Here is a 14,955-nt window from a genome sequence, read left to right on the forward strand (position 1 = left end):
TTGTAATTCAACATTAGCTGGCTTTCCTGAGAGATTTTATGTAGTCCATTTATTTTCAAAAATCGATCAATATCCATTTCTTTCTGCTTCTCCTGTGTATAAAGTTGTTTAAAATACCTCTGAAAACACTTCCTAATCTCCACTGGGTTCTGTATATTCTTTCCTTCCACTTCCAAATTAGTAATAGTATTAAGTTTTTGTCTTTTTTTCATTTGCCAGGCCAACAATTTTCCACACTTATTTGCCGATTCAAATGTCTTTTGCCTCATCTGTTTAATCTTCCATTCTATTTCCTGATTCATCAGCTTCGTATATTGTACTTGGTATAACTTTATCTCAGGATCTCCTGTGACTTTGGTTTTGCTCTCAGTTTCTTCTCTCCTTCCTTTATTTTCTCCAGGATTTTATCCTTTTTTTCATTTTGAGTTCTCTTCTTAACTGCATTCTGTTGTATTAAAAATCCTCTCATAACCGCTTTACTTGCGTCCCAAATTATTCCTTTTTTCCACTGTAGTAGTCATATTTATCTCAAAATAGTCTCTCAGACTTTTTTGGGCCTTCTTGGTCACTTCTTCATTCCTGAACAATGTATCGTTCATCCTCCATCTAAAGGAACCAATTGGCGTCAATTTAATTTCCATCTTCACAGCATTATGGTCAGAACAAGTTTTGGGGCAAATCTCCACTTTGCTAGTCTTCGGAACCAGTCCTCTAGTTATCCAAATTTGGTCAATTCTTGTCCATGTCATTTTAGCCTCAGAGAAGAAAGTTCCCTCTCTTCCCCGAGGACTCTTCATTCTCCAAATGTCAACTAAGTCCATATTTTCAGTCATGTCAAAAAAGGTTTTTGGTAGTGTCAGGGGTTCAGGGAGAGAGGCGCAGAGGAGGGAGGAGACCGAGAGTGAGGGAGAAGGATTCCAGGCTGACGAGGAAGAGGACGACAATGACCCGAGATGGTCCATGAGTCCGTCCAGTGAATCGGAGGATTCCCAAAAGGGAGCCCCCCTGGTCAAGCCAAGGGGAGCCCAAGGGGGAAGCAGTCAGGAGCAGGGGAACGTAGGGGGAACCGCCAGTGGGAGTTGGAGATCGGGACCGGCTTCTCCACCGGAACGGAGTGAAGAGGGTGGAGTTACCAGTGTGTCGGGAGGAACAGAACAAGGAGCAGAGGGGGGAAGGAGATCGGGGCAAGACGTCCTGCCGGAAGGGGCGGAAAGCAGTACCGGGAGCAGTGTGGCTGTTGAAAGGAAGGTCAGGAGCAACGTACGCGCGCCAAGTTCAAATGTGGAGGCGCGCGGAAGTGGGGAGAGCTCTGGGGAGGAGCCTGGTGCCAAAGCACGAAGGAGGGGGGAGCAGGCAGGAGAAGACTCAGCCTCTGGGGAGTCCCGGAAGGAGGGAACACAGGGGGGCAGGAAGACCCTGCGGAAAAGGAAAGAGAGGAAAAGGTGGAGCAGCACAAGCCTCTTAAATTGGTGCAGGGGAGGGACGGACTCAGAGGGGACTTCTAACATCTAAGGGTAACAGATGCGGAGCCACGGAGTTTGGATGTAATGACGACAATGATCTTCAATAAAACCTTTTGTATATAGCTTGGACTGGACTTTGGTCTCTTGTGAGCTGGGACCCAGGGTGGCTCTGACAGTAAGTCCCCTCCAAAGAACGCAAAAAATTTTTTTTGCAAAGCTCACGAACGGTGACAGCCATGAGTGCGGAGGAGCAGTTGACAGCGCTGCGAACTACAGTTTCCGAACTCACTGCTGCAGTCCTTGCGTCTCAGAAGAAGCATGACGAAATGGAGAAGCGCTGCCAGGACCTGCAAACAAGGTGGGAACGTGCAAGCAGGGAAGGGTTCCCAGGGTCCAGATCAGAGGGGATTGGACTTGGACGGAGGGGGGGCAGCCTAGTCACCCACTTCGATGGGAACCTGAAGCACTACCCCAGTTTCAGAGCAGACGTTTTGTATGCATTGCACTTGCTTCGTCATGACTTTAAAGATGAGGAGGAGAAAGTGGGGTTTATTGTTTCTCACTTGCATGGGCCGGCCAGAGACTGGTTGCGCAATTTGTGGCGTGAAGATGGCCCTGCCCGCCGCGATGCAGATGAATTCATTAAAGCGATGGATGCCTGCTTCCAGTCAACTGTAGATGTGGATCTTGCACGCAGGGAAATTTTTGGATTGCGGCAAGGCAAAGCCACTGTGCGTCAGTACCATTCCAGATTTTTTGCTTTACTGACTGCGCTAAGCTGGGAGAAGGATTGTGCACCTGTGAGGGATTTGTTCTGGGAGGGGCTCAGCGGTCCCATTAAGGATGAACTTGCCAGGGGAGACAGACCCCAGACCCTGGAGGAGCTTGTGCAGAGGGCTTTGGCGATTGGGATACGGCACGAGGGACGTCCTTGGCACACTGAGGAAGAACGTCAGGTGCGTCCACCAGCGAGGACGTCTTCTTTCATCCCCAGGGAGTTCAGTCAGTCACATCCTTCACCACTGGGAAGGCAGGGGGAGGAGCCCATGGAACTTGGTGGTGCTAAGGCTCAAGCAACAGCCAGAGCCCCAGCTTCCGGTGCAGTAAAGGCAAAGCCTCCTAGAGGGACCAGGAAGTGTTACATTTGCGACAGTGCACAGCACATGGCGAAAGAGTGTCCCCAGAGGCTGCAGAAACACACTGCAGCTTTAGCAACTGTTGCAGCAGAAATGATGCAAGCAGAGCAACCTCAGGGAAACGACAGTGCCTGGCTGGAAGCAGAGCTGCTGGGGCTCAGCCAGGCGAATCTGTAGAGCAGTCCCCAGCGCTTTTGCAACGCACAGACCCTTTACCACCCAAGCCAGCGGTGCAGCTCACTGCAACACTTCAGTTGCCGAATGGAACCACCCTGGAAGTCCCCATCACGATTGATTCTGGGAGCAACGCAGATTTTGTGGGGACGCACTTTGTCAAGCAGCATCGCATAGCGCTTCTGCCAGTGACAACACCTCTGAACGTAGTCACGGTGGATGGCAGGAAATTGCTAGGAGGACAAGTTGTGCAACAGACGCCTCCCATGGTGATGAGGATTGGAAATCATCGAGAAGTCATCAGCTTCAATGTCACCCGCCTTTCAGACACGCCTATAGTATTAGGCATGAGTTGGCTGGAGAGACACAGTCCTGCTGTAGCGTGGTACCAACGGCAGATCACCTTTTGCTCATCGTACTGTGCTCAACATTGCATCCAGTCCAGCCAGGAGGAGGGAGCTGAGCAGCAGTTGCAACTTGGCATGGTGCAGGCAGTACCCCGCAAGTACGAGGGGTTCCTGGAGGTTTTCTGCGAGAAGGAAGCTGACCAGTTGCCGCCCCACAGGCCTTATGATTGTGCCATCGACCTGGTGCCAGGGGCGCAGTTGCCGACTGCAAAGCTGTATTCCATGTCTGAGGACGAGATGCAAGAACTCAGGGAGTTCATAGAGCACAATTTGAAGCGCGGATTCATCCGAGAATCGAAAGCGGTGGGGGGCAGTCCTGTTTTCTTTGTAAAGAAAAAGGACACGCCCCAAAAAAGACTCATTGTGGACTATCGATTCATAAACAGTAAGACCAAACCCAAGGCCTTCCCCATGCCCAAGATAGATGATCTCCTGGCAACCGTAAGGAAGGGGAAGATCTTCACCAAATTGGATCTGCGTGGAGCGTATAACCTCATACGCATCCGGGAGGGCGATGAGTGGAAGACGGCCATGTTCACGCCTCTGGGCACGTACGAATACAGACTTATGCCATTTGGTCTCCAAAATGGATCTCACGTCTTCCAAGCATTTATGCATCACGTGCTAGCGGGACTTCTCTACAAGAAATGCGTGTGTTTCCTCGACGACATCCTGATCTTTTCGGAAACGGAGGAGGCCCATGAGAAGGACGTAAAGGAAGTCCTGCAGAGACTACGGGAGAACAAGCTCTACGCCAAGTTAGAGAAGTGCCAGTTTGATGTGACGGACGTGGATTTCCTAGGCTACAAGCTGTCCGACAAGGGGCTGGCCATGGACAGCGCCAAGGTCCGCGCGGTGTTGGACTGGAAGAGCCCTCGCAATCGGAAGGAAGTCCAAAGATTCATCGGCTTCGCCAACTTCTACCGCAAATTCATCAGAGGTTTTGCAAAGGAGACGGCAGCGATCACGGACACTCTCAGTTCCAAGAAAAAGAGGTTCGTGTGGACGGAACAGGCGGAGCGCTCTTTTCAGAAGCTTAAAAGCCTTTTCGCCTCCGAGGAGCAGCTGCTGCACGTGAATCCAGGCAAGCCCATACGACTAGAGACCGACGCGTCAGACAGAGCGGTTGGAGCCGTACTCCTGCAAGAAGATCCACATGGAAACTGGAGACCCGGTGCCTTTTACTCCAGAAAGCTCAGCAAAGCGGAGCAAAACTACACCATATGGGACAGGGAGCTGTTAGCCATTCACGCAGCGTTCAAAGCGTGGCGACATTTCCTCATTGGAGCCAAGCACACAGTGCAGGTCCGCACGGATCACAAGAACTTAGAGTATTGGCGCACGGCGAAACTCCAGAGCCAAAGACACATGCGCTGGGCAGAGTTCTTCGCGGATTTCGACTTCAGGATAGAGTACGTCCCAGGGGACTCCAACGTTATAGCCGATGCGCTCTCCAGGAAACCGCAATATCTTGAGGAAGCGGCGCCAATAGCAGCCAGGCACATTTTTGCACCGCAGGCGTGGGCGTGCGCTGCCATCGCTGTCGACCTGGACGCGGTACGACGCGCGTTGCAGGTAGATCAGTTTGCACAATCCAAAATAGAGGAGCTGCGTAGGGGTTCGCTGAGAGACGATGAGTTCCAGTTACGCGACGGACTGTTAACTCACAAGGGTGCCCTCTACGTGCCGAGCGACGAGCTCCGAGCAAAGGTTCTGCAGCAGTTGCACGACGCTCCCAGTGCGGGCCATTTCGGCAGGGAGAAGACAATGGAACTGGTGGCCAGGGACTTTTGGTGGCCCCAGATGCGAGGAGAAGTAGCGGAGTACGTCGCCAGATGTGACACTTGTCAGAGGTCCAAGCCAGTACACCAGAAGCCGGCGGGCTTACTGGAACCACTGGAAACACCACAGCAACCGTGGGAGAGGGTGGCGCTGGACTTCGTCACTGACCTGCCCAGTTCCAGAGGCAAGACGGTGGTACTGGTGGTGGTGGACTTGTTCACCAAGATGGCGCACTTCATTCCCTGCGCGAAGGTGGCGACGGCGGAACAGACCGCCAAGCTCTTCATCGACCACGTGTTCCGGGCGCATGGGCTGCCGCGGGCCATCCTGTCCGACAGGGGGCGCCAGTTTATTTCCAATTTTTGGCAGAAGCTCCTAGGTATCCTGCACGTCAAGATCAACCTAGCGTCGGCAAGACATCCACAAACCAACGGCCAAGCCGAGAGGGTCAACGCGATCATGCAGCAGTACCTGAGATGTTACGCAAATCAGCGACCCGCAGCTTGGGTGGACTACCTACCGATGGCGGAGTTTGCCTACAACAACACGAAGCATGCGTCGACGGGGGTGACGCCGTTCTTCGCGAACAATGGACGTCATCCCAGGACCTTCCCGGGGTTCGTAGCACCAAGAGAGGGGGAGCCGCAAGAGGCCGACCAGTTCGCTGCAGAACTACAAGAGGTGCACGAGGAGCTGCGGAGACATTTGGAGCTAGCCAAACAAGCATATAAGGTGCAGGCAGACAAAGGCAGAAGAGTGGGAGAGGACATCCAGGTGGGGGACTGGGTGTGGTTAGCGGCCCAGGCGATGCCAGCCAAGTCGTTGGCCAAGAAGAAGCTAGGGCACAGGCAGCTAGGACCATACCAGGTGGAGGCTAAGATCAACCCCGTGGCTTTTCGACTGGCCCTCCCCGAAGGTTCCAGAGTCCACCCGGTTTTTCATAGGTCGGTGCTCACTCCCTACAAGGCCCCGCACAGGTTTCAGGAGTCTGAAACAGTACCGCAGCCAGGCACAGAGTCACCTAGGAGGGAGGGATCGCCTAGGGTCGAACCACTCAACAAGGTCACAGAGATCCTGGACTCGAGATGGGGGGAAGAGGGAATAGAATACTTTCTAGTCAGAGAGGGTGCACCAGTCAGTGCCAGTGGGTGGGTGCCGGACTACGCTTTAGACGAACCTCTTTTAAAGGACGAGTTCCATGCCCTTTTCCCACATAGACCCATGCCAGCCGAGTACTTCGATGACTGGCTCTTTACCCCCACATGTTCAGGCAGCACTTTCCACGGCTTTTCTTCAGCCGAGGAAAGAACGCCGGACTCAAACTCGCCCAGGGGATCGTGTTCGGGGGTGGACACAGAGCCCTCTTATTGGTGGGATGAGCAACCAGAGGAAGCCTGGCGCAAGAAATGGCTGAAGGGGCCTTGGCCGGCAGCACCAGACGAAGTAGCAATGGAAGAGGGAACTGCGAACATTTTGGGTGAAGAACCCGAATTCGAACACACGTACACCGAGCTGCCAGCAGAGGACATGGACGTAGCCGAACTGTATCCTGCATCTACCTCCGAGGAGCTGCAGTTCCCACAACCCGCACCCGATGGGGGGGAGGGGGGAAGGGGGGGCTTCGAGGGGGGGATGGATGTCAGGGGTTCAGGGAGAGAGGCGCAGAGGAGGGAGGAGACCGAGAGTGAGGGAGAAGGATTCCAGGCTGACGAGGAAGAGGACGACAATGACCCGAGATGGTCCATGAGTCCGTCCAGTGAATCGGAGGATTCCCAAAAGGGAGCCCCCCTGGTCAAGCCAAGGGGAGCCCAAGGGGGAAGCAGTCAGGAGCAGGGGAACGTAGGGGGAACCGCCAGTGGGAGTTGGAGATCGGGACCGGCTTCTCCACCGGAACGGAGTGAAGAGGGTGGAGTTACCAGTGTGTCGGGAGGAACAGAACAAGGAGCAAAGGGGGGAAGGAGATCGGGGCAAAACGTCCTGCCGGAAGGGGCGGAAAGCAGTACCGGGAGCAGTGTGGCTGTTGAAAGGAAGGTCAGGAGCAACGTACGCGCGCCAAGTTCAAATGTGGAGGCGCGCGGAAGTGGGGAGAGCTCTGGGGAGGAGCCTGGTGCCAAAGCACGAAGGAGGGGGGAGCAGGCAGGAGAAGACTCAGCCTCTGGGGAGTCCCGGAAGGAGGGAACACAGGGGGGCAGGAAGACCCTGCGGAAAAGGAAAGAGAGGAAAAGGTGGAGCAGCACAAGCCTCTTAAATTGGTGCAGGGGAGGGACGGACTCAGAGGGGACTTCTAACATCTAAGGGTAACAGATGCGGAGCCACGGAGTTTGGATGTAATGACGACAATGATCTTCAATAAAACCTTTTGTATATAGCTTGGACTGGACTTTGGTCTCTTGTGAGCTGGGACCCAGGGTGGCTCTGACAACCGTCTTTTCGCTTCTATAATAAGCGTTTCTACACGATGAATAACCTTTGCTTGGGCTTCTTTAATTCGCATGTTTTTTGGGTGTGCACCAGAATCACCCCCAACCAAAGCAAAAAGGCTTTTTGGGTTCGGTCTTCATAAAAAGACGATGATAAAGCTCTGATGCGGCTTATTTCCAATTGTTGTTTTTGGGGTTAGAATGCACATTCACCCAGAAATCGCAGCGTGTCATGTTTGGTATCAGCCCAATTCAAGCAAAGGTGTTTTGGTTCCATCTCAATAGAGGACGAATAAGCTTTGATTTTTCTTTCATTGTTCATTCACCCACAAATAGCAAAGGGAAATGTATTAAGCCAAAACAGGTTGTTTCGGGTTCCAACTACATAGAAAGAAGAATCTTGGCTTTCTCTTATTTCAAATCGTGTTCTTTGGTGAAAATGCACATTGACCCAGAAATCGCAAACTTTATGTAATTAGACCAAAATAACAAGACAGCGTCTTTTTGCTTCCATATGCGTATAAAGAAGACGAATAAGCTTTGATTGGTGTCAGGGGTTCAGGAGCAGAGGCAAAGCAGAGTGAGCAAATGGAAAGTGAGGAGGAGGAGTACGAAGGGGGAGCAGGCAGTGACAGTGGGCAGAGTCAATCCACAAGCCTCTCTAGCGAATCGGAGGACTCACAGAAGGGAGCACCGATGGCCAGAGCGAGGGGGGTTCCAGGGGGGAAGCCCCAGGAGGGAGGGGCCAGCGGGGAGTCCCTGAGCAGCAGTTGGAAATCAGGACCAGCTTCTCCACCAGAGCGCAGTGGGGAGGGGGAGTCCCAGGAGTCGGGACCAGTGTTCTCATCTCCAGCGGGAGGAGAGGAGTCAGGCTTGGCAACGCCCACATCAGGGAGCGGGGAAACGGTCAGAAGGAAAGTTACCGGCTGGGAGCGTGCGCCAAGTTCAAATGTACAGGAGAGCGGCACAGCAGGGAGTCCTGACAGGGAGCCAGGTCCTAAAGCCCGCCGAAAGGAAGGGCGAGACTCAGGGGGGTCAGCGTCAGAGGAATCCTGGAAGGAGGTAAGATCAGAGGGCAGAAGGACCCAGAGGAGGAAAGAACAGCGTAGGAGGTGGAGCAAGGCTAGAATCTTAAACTGGTTTGGGTTCAGCAGCGAGTCAGAGGGAACTTAGCCGGTCTAGCGTCAAGACGTGGGTCTTCGCGCCCAGAGCTTGGAAATGGAAACTAAACTTCAATAAAGACTTTTGTATATGACATCCACTGGGCGCTGGTCCTCTGTGAGCTGGGACCTAGCGGCAGGCCTGACAGTAAGTTCCCTCTCCTCTTTTTTCCACCAATTTTACAACCTCGTGGCGTGTGGGAAAGCAGCGGGGGGTGAAGATTGGTGCTTCGCGAGCTCACGAAAAACAGGGAAATGACTACCGAAGAGAAGATAGCGAGTCTGCAAAACGCAGTGACGCAGCTGACCGCAGAAATTGCAGCGTCCAGAAAGAAGGAACAGGAAGCAGCTGCTGCCTACCAGGATCTGCAAACCAGGTTTGAAAAGCTCACTACACAGAGGCTACCAGCCACCAGACCAGAAGGGATTGGGCTGGGGAATAGAGGAGGGAGCCTTGTGTCCCATTTCAATGGGGACCTGCAGGAGTATCCTAACTTCAGAGCAGATGTAATATATGCCCTGCAGCTGCTAGACCAGGACTTCAAAAATGAGGAGGAGAGAGTGGGATTTATTGTTTCGTATTTGCGGGGAGAGGCGAAATCGTGGCTGCGGAATCTCTGGAGAGATAAGGATCCAGCCCTCCATGATGCAGTTGCCTTCGTTAAAGCGATGGATGCGTGTTTTTTGTCTGAGATTGATGTTGACATCGCCAGGAGACAGATTCATGGGCTAAAGCAAGGGAGAGCCACGGTCCGGCAGTATCATTCACGCTTTTTCGCATTGATTAATTCACTGGGGTGGGAGAAAGACTCAGCTGCCGTCAAAGACCTGTTCTGGGAGGGGCTGAATGGAGCTGTGAAGGACGAGATTGCAAGGGGGGAGAGACCCCAAACCACCAAAGACGTTGTGGAGAGGGCTCTTACGATTGGAGTGAGGCTGGAAGGACGCCCTTGGGAAAAAGAGGAAGGGCATTGGGGACGCACACCAACGAAAGCACCACCCCCCTTTCCCAAGGAAGCGGCGCGAGCTAGATCCCTGCCTCCAATGGGAGGGGGAGAAGAGCCGATGGAGATAGGTGGTGCTAAGGCTCAGTCCACGGCTGGAGCCCTAACGCCGAGAGCAGCCAAAATGAAGCCTCCTAGAGGGACCAGGAAGTGCTACATCTGCGACAGTGCTCAGCACATGGCAAAAGAGTGTCCCCAGCGGTTTCACAAGCACACTGCAGCAGCAGCGACAGTAACAGAAGCAGTGCAGCAAAGAGAATCGCAGCAGGAAAACTCCACTGTCTGGCTGGAAATGGAGCCTCTGGGGGCCAGCCAGACAAATCAGTGAAGCAATCCCCAGGGACATTGCAGCCCACGGACCCCCTCCCACCCAAACCAGTGGTGCAGCTCACCGCATCCCTTCAACTTCCCAATGGGTTCACTGTGGAAATTCCCATTACCATTGATTCTGGGAGCAATGCAGATTTTATAGGCATGGAGTTCGTCCAGCAACATGGCATAGCCCTTCTGCCAGCGACGGTACCTCTGAACGTCGTCACGGTGGACGGCAGGGAGCTACTTGGAGGGCAAGTGCTGCAACAGACGCCGCCTATGGTGATGCGTATTGGTAATCACCGCGAAGTCATCAGCTTCAACGTCACCAGACTGTCGGACACGCCCATAGTGTTGGGCATGAGTTGGCTGGATAGGCACAGCCCGGCGTTAGCTTGGTACCAGCGTCAACTAACCTTCGGCTCCTCCTACTGCGCAGAACACTGCATCCTGGCTGACTTGGAAGGTGAGGGGCATGAGGATGGACCACAGCTAAACTTCGGCATGTTGCAAGCAGTACCCAACAAGTACAAAGAGTTTTTGGAGGTCTTCTGCGAGAAGGAGGCGGACAAGCTGCCGCCCCACAGACCCTACGACTGCAAGATTGACCTCCTGCCGGGGGCGACGCTGCCGACGGGGAAACTGTACTCCATGTCTGAAGATGAATTGCAAGAACTCAGAGAGTTCATAGAGCACAACTTGAAGTGGGGATTCATCAGGGAGTCCAAGGCGGCAGGGGGCAGTCCCGTGTTCTTTGTAAAGAAGCGGGACACGCCCCAGAAGAGGCTGATCATGGACTTTCGCGTCTTGAACCAGAAAACCAAGCCCTCAGCCTTCCCTATGCCCAAGATCGATGACCTGCTGGCGACGGTGAGGAAGGGTCGCATCTTTACCAAATTGGATCTGCGCGGAGCGTACAATCTCATTCGCGTGAGGGAAGGCGACGAGTGGAAAACGACCATGTTTACGCTGCTGGGAACTTATGAATATAGAGTTATGCCTTTTGGATTGAAAAATGGTTCCCACTGTTTTCAAGCCTTCATGCATCATGTCTTGGCGGGTCTCCTCTACAAGAAGTGCGTATGCTTCCTGGACGATATTCTGATCTTCTCAGAGTCGCAAGAGGCTCACGAGAGAGATGTCAGGGAAGTTCTGCAGAGGCTGCGGGAGCACAGGCTGTACGCCAAGCTGGAGAAGTGCCAGTTCGACAAGACGGAGGTGGATTTCCTAGGCTACAAACTGTCCGACAAGGGACTGGCCATGGACGGTGCCAAGGTACGAGCAGTGCTGGACTGGAAGAGCCCACGCAATAGGAAGGAAGTCCAGAGGTTTGTCGGCTTTGCCAACTTTTATCGCAAATTCATCAAAGGTTTCGCCATGCAGACAGCGGCCATCACCGACACCCTCAGTTCCAAGAAGAAGAAGTTCATCTGGACGGAGCAGGCGGAGCAGTCCTTTCAGAAGCTCAAGCAGCTCTTCGCTTCCGAGGAAAACCTGCTACACGTAAATCCCAGCAGGCCCACGAGAGTGGAGACGGACGCCTCGGACAGGGCCGTGGGAGCCGTTCTGTTGCAGCAAGACCACCAGGGGGACTGGAAGCCGTGCGCTTTTTACTCCAGAAAACTCAGCAAAGCGGAGCAGAACTACACCATCTGGGACAGGGAGTTGCTGGCCATACATGCAGCCTTCAAGGCGTGGCGGCACTTTCTTGTCGGAGCCAAACACACGGTGCAGGTCCGCACAGACCATAAGAACTTGGAGTATTGGCGCACGGCGAGGTTCCTGAACCAGCGACACATCCGCTGGGCGGAGTTTTTTGCAGACTTCGACTTCAGAATTGAGTACATCCCAGGAGACAGCAACGTCTTGGCGGACGCGCTGTCCAGGAAACCGCAGTATCTGGAAGCAGAGGCACCGGCGGCGGCCAAGCACATTTTCACACCACAGGCGTGGGCATGCGCGTCAGCCACGGTGGACCTGGACGCGGTACGCCGCGCGCTGCAAACGGACTCTTTCGCCCGGGCCAAGATGGAGGAGCTGTGCAGCGGCACGGCGAGGGACGACGAATTCCAAGTACGCGGCGGCCTGCTCCTCCGCAAGGGAGTCCTCTACGGACCAGGAGACAGCCTCCGTGCGAAGGTACTGCAACAGCTGCACGACGCGCCCAGCGCCGGGCACTTCGGCAACGAGAAGATGGTGGAATTAGTGGCCAGAGACTTTTGGTGGCCTAAGATGCGGGGGGATGTAGCGGACTACGTCAATAGGTGCGACACCTGTCAGAGGGCCAAGCCTGTACACCAGCCGCCGGCGGGCCTGTTGGAACCGCTACAGACGCCGTTCGAACCGTGGGAGAGGGTGGCACTGGACTTTGTCACGGATCTGCCTAGCTCGAGGGGCAAGACAGCAGTACTCATGGTAGTAGATCTGTTCACCAAGATGGCCCACTTCATTCCTTGCGCGAAGGTGGCCACGGCCGAGCAGACCGCTAAGATGTTTATAGACCACGTGTTCAAGGTGCACGGCCTACTACGGTCTATTTTGTCCGACAGGGGGCGCCAGTTCATCTCCAACTTCTGGCAAAAGCTGATGGGTTTCCTGAACGTCAAAGTCAGCCTGGCGTCGGCGAGACACCCGCAGACTAATGGGCAGGCGGAGAGGGTCAACGCCATCATGCAGCAGTACCTGAGATGTTACGCGAACCAGCAGCCCTCGACCTGGGTGGACTATCTACCGTTGGCCGAGTTTGCCTACAACAACATGAAGCATGCGTCCACGGGGGTGACACCGTTTTTCGCCAACAACGGGCGGCATCCCAGAACCTTCCCGGGGTTGGACACAGTGAGGGAGGGGGAGCCGCAGGGAGCAGAGGCCGTGGCAGCGGAGTTGCAGGAGATACACGAGCAGCTCAGGAGGCAGTTAGAGATGGCGAAACAGGCTTACAAAGTGCAGGCAGACCGACACAGGAGGGTTGGGGAAGACATCCAGGTGGGAGACTGGGTCTGGTTAGCAGCCCAGGCAGTTCCAGCCAGATCGTTGGCCAAAAAGAAACTCGGACACAAGCAGCTAGGGCCTTACCAAGTAGAGGCGCAGATCAACCCAGTGGCCTTTCGGTTGACACTCCCGGAGGGGTCCAGAATGCACCCGGTCTTTCATAGATCAGTGCTCACACCCTACAGAGAGCCCCACAGGTTTCAGGCACCAGGGACGGCGCCAGACCCGCTCAGGGAAGCGCCCAAAAAGGGGGGGTCGCCGAGAGGGGAGCCACTTAATGAAGCCACGGAGATTTTAGACTCAAGGTGGGGGGAGGACGGGATTGAATATCTTCTCGCCACAGAGGATACCCCGGCCAGCACCAACAGGTGGGTGCCGGATTACGCGGTGGAGGAGCAGTGGCTCAAGGAAGAATTCCATACGCTTTTCCCGCACAAACCCATGCCGGCGGGCTTTTTCGACGACTGTCTGTTCACACCCACCCTTTCAGCCAGCACCTTCAGGGGTTTCTCTTCAGCGGAGGACTCGGTTCCGGGAGGCAGTTCCCCAGAGGGATCGCTCTCGGGTTTTGGCACGGGGGGATCTTATTGGTGGGAGGACCAACCTGAAGTGGGCTGGCGCAGAGACAGGCCGAAGGGACCCGGGGAAGTGGAGTGCCCGCAGGCGACAGGGGGAGATGGGGTCTTGGGTGATTTGGGGGCGGACTCAGATTTCGAACACACCGCTCAGGAGATGGAAGCGGAGGAGATCGCCGTCGACGAGCCCTTGGGGGACTTCCCAGACTTATCCCGATGGCTGCATGCCTCGGGGGACGAACGGTATCCTGGACTCACCCCCACAACACTGGAGCACCCGGAACCCGCACCGAAAGAGGGGGAGGGGGGAAGGGGGGGCTTCGAGGGGGGATGGATGTCAGGGGTTCAGGAGCAGAGGCAAAGCAGAGTGAGCAAATGGAAAGTGAGGAGGAGGAGTACGAAGGGGGAGCAGGCAGTGACAGTGGGCAGAGTCAATCCACAAGCCTCTCTAGCGAATCGGAGGACTCACAGAAGGGAGAACCGATGGCCAGAGCGAGGGGGGTTCCAGGGGGGAAGCCCCAGGAGGGAGGGGCCAGCGAGGAGTCCCTGAGCAGCAGTTGGAAATCAGGACCAGCTTCTCCACCAGAGCGCAGTGGGGAGGGGGAGTCCCAGGAGTCGGGACCAGTGTTCTCATCTCCAGCGGGAGGAGAGGAGTCAGGCTTGGCAACGCCCACATCAGGGAGCGGGGAAACGGTCAGAAGGAAAGTTACCGGCTGGGCGCGCGCGCCAAGTTCAAATGTACAGGAGAGCGGCACAGCAGGGAGTCCTGACAGGGAGCCAGGTCCTAAAGCCCGCCGAAAGGAAGGGCGAGACTCAGGGGGGTCAGCGTCAGAGGAATCCAGGAAGGAGGTAAGATCAGAGGGCAGAAGGACCCAGAGGAGGAAAGAACAGCGTAGGAGGTGGAGCAAGGCTAGAATCTTAAACTGGTGTGGGTTCAGCAGCGAGTCAGAGGGAACTTAGCCGGTCTAGTGTCAAGACGTGGGTCTTCGCGCCCAGAGCTTGGAAATGGAAACTAAACTTCAATAAAGACTTTTGTATATGACATCCACTGGGCGTTGGTCCTCTGTGAGCTGGGACCTAGCAGCAGGCCTGACAATTGGGCTTCTTTCAATTTGCATGGTGTTGTTGGTTGTTTCAGTGTTCATTCACCCACAAATAGCAAAGCAAAGTGTAATTGCCGAAACAAAGCAAAACAGGTTGTTTTCGGTTCCATCTACAAAGAAAGAAGAATCTTGGATTTCGCTTATTTCAAGTCGTGTTCTTTGGTGTAAATGCATATTGACCCAGAATTCGCAAAATGTATCTAATGAGACCAAAATAACAAAACACCGTCTTTTCGCTTCTATATGCGTTTCTATACGATGAATAAGCTTTGCTTGGGCTTCTATAAATTCGCATGGTGTTGTTGGTTGTTTCTGTGTTCATTCACCCACAAATAGCAATGCAGTGTAATGTCAAAACGGGTTGTTTTCCGTTCCATCTACAGAGAAAGAAGAATCTTGGATTTCGCTTATTTCAAGTTCTTTGGTAT

Source organism: Podarcis erhardii (assembly GCF_964252035.2).
Source record: "Podarcis erhardii genome assembly, chromosome: 7".
NCBI lineage: Eukaryota > Metazoa > Chordata > Lepidosauria > Squamata > Lacertidae > Podarcis > Podarcis erhardii.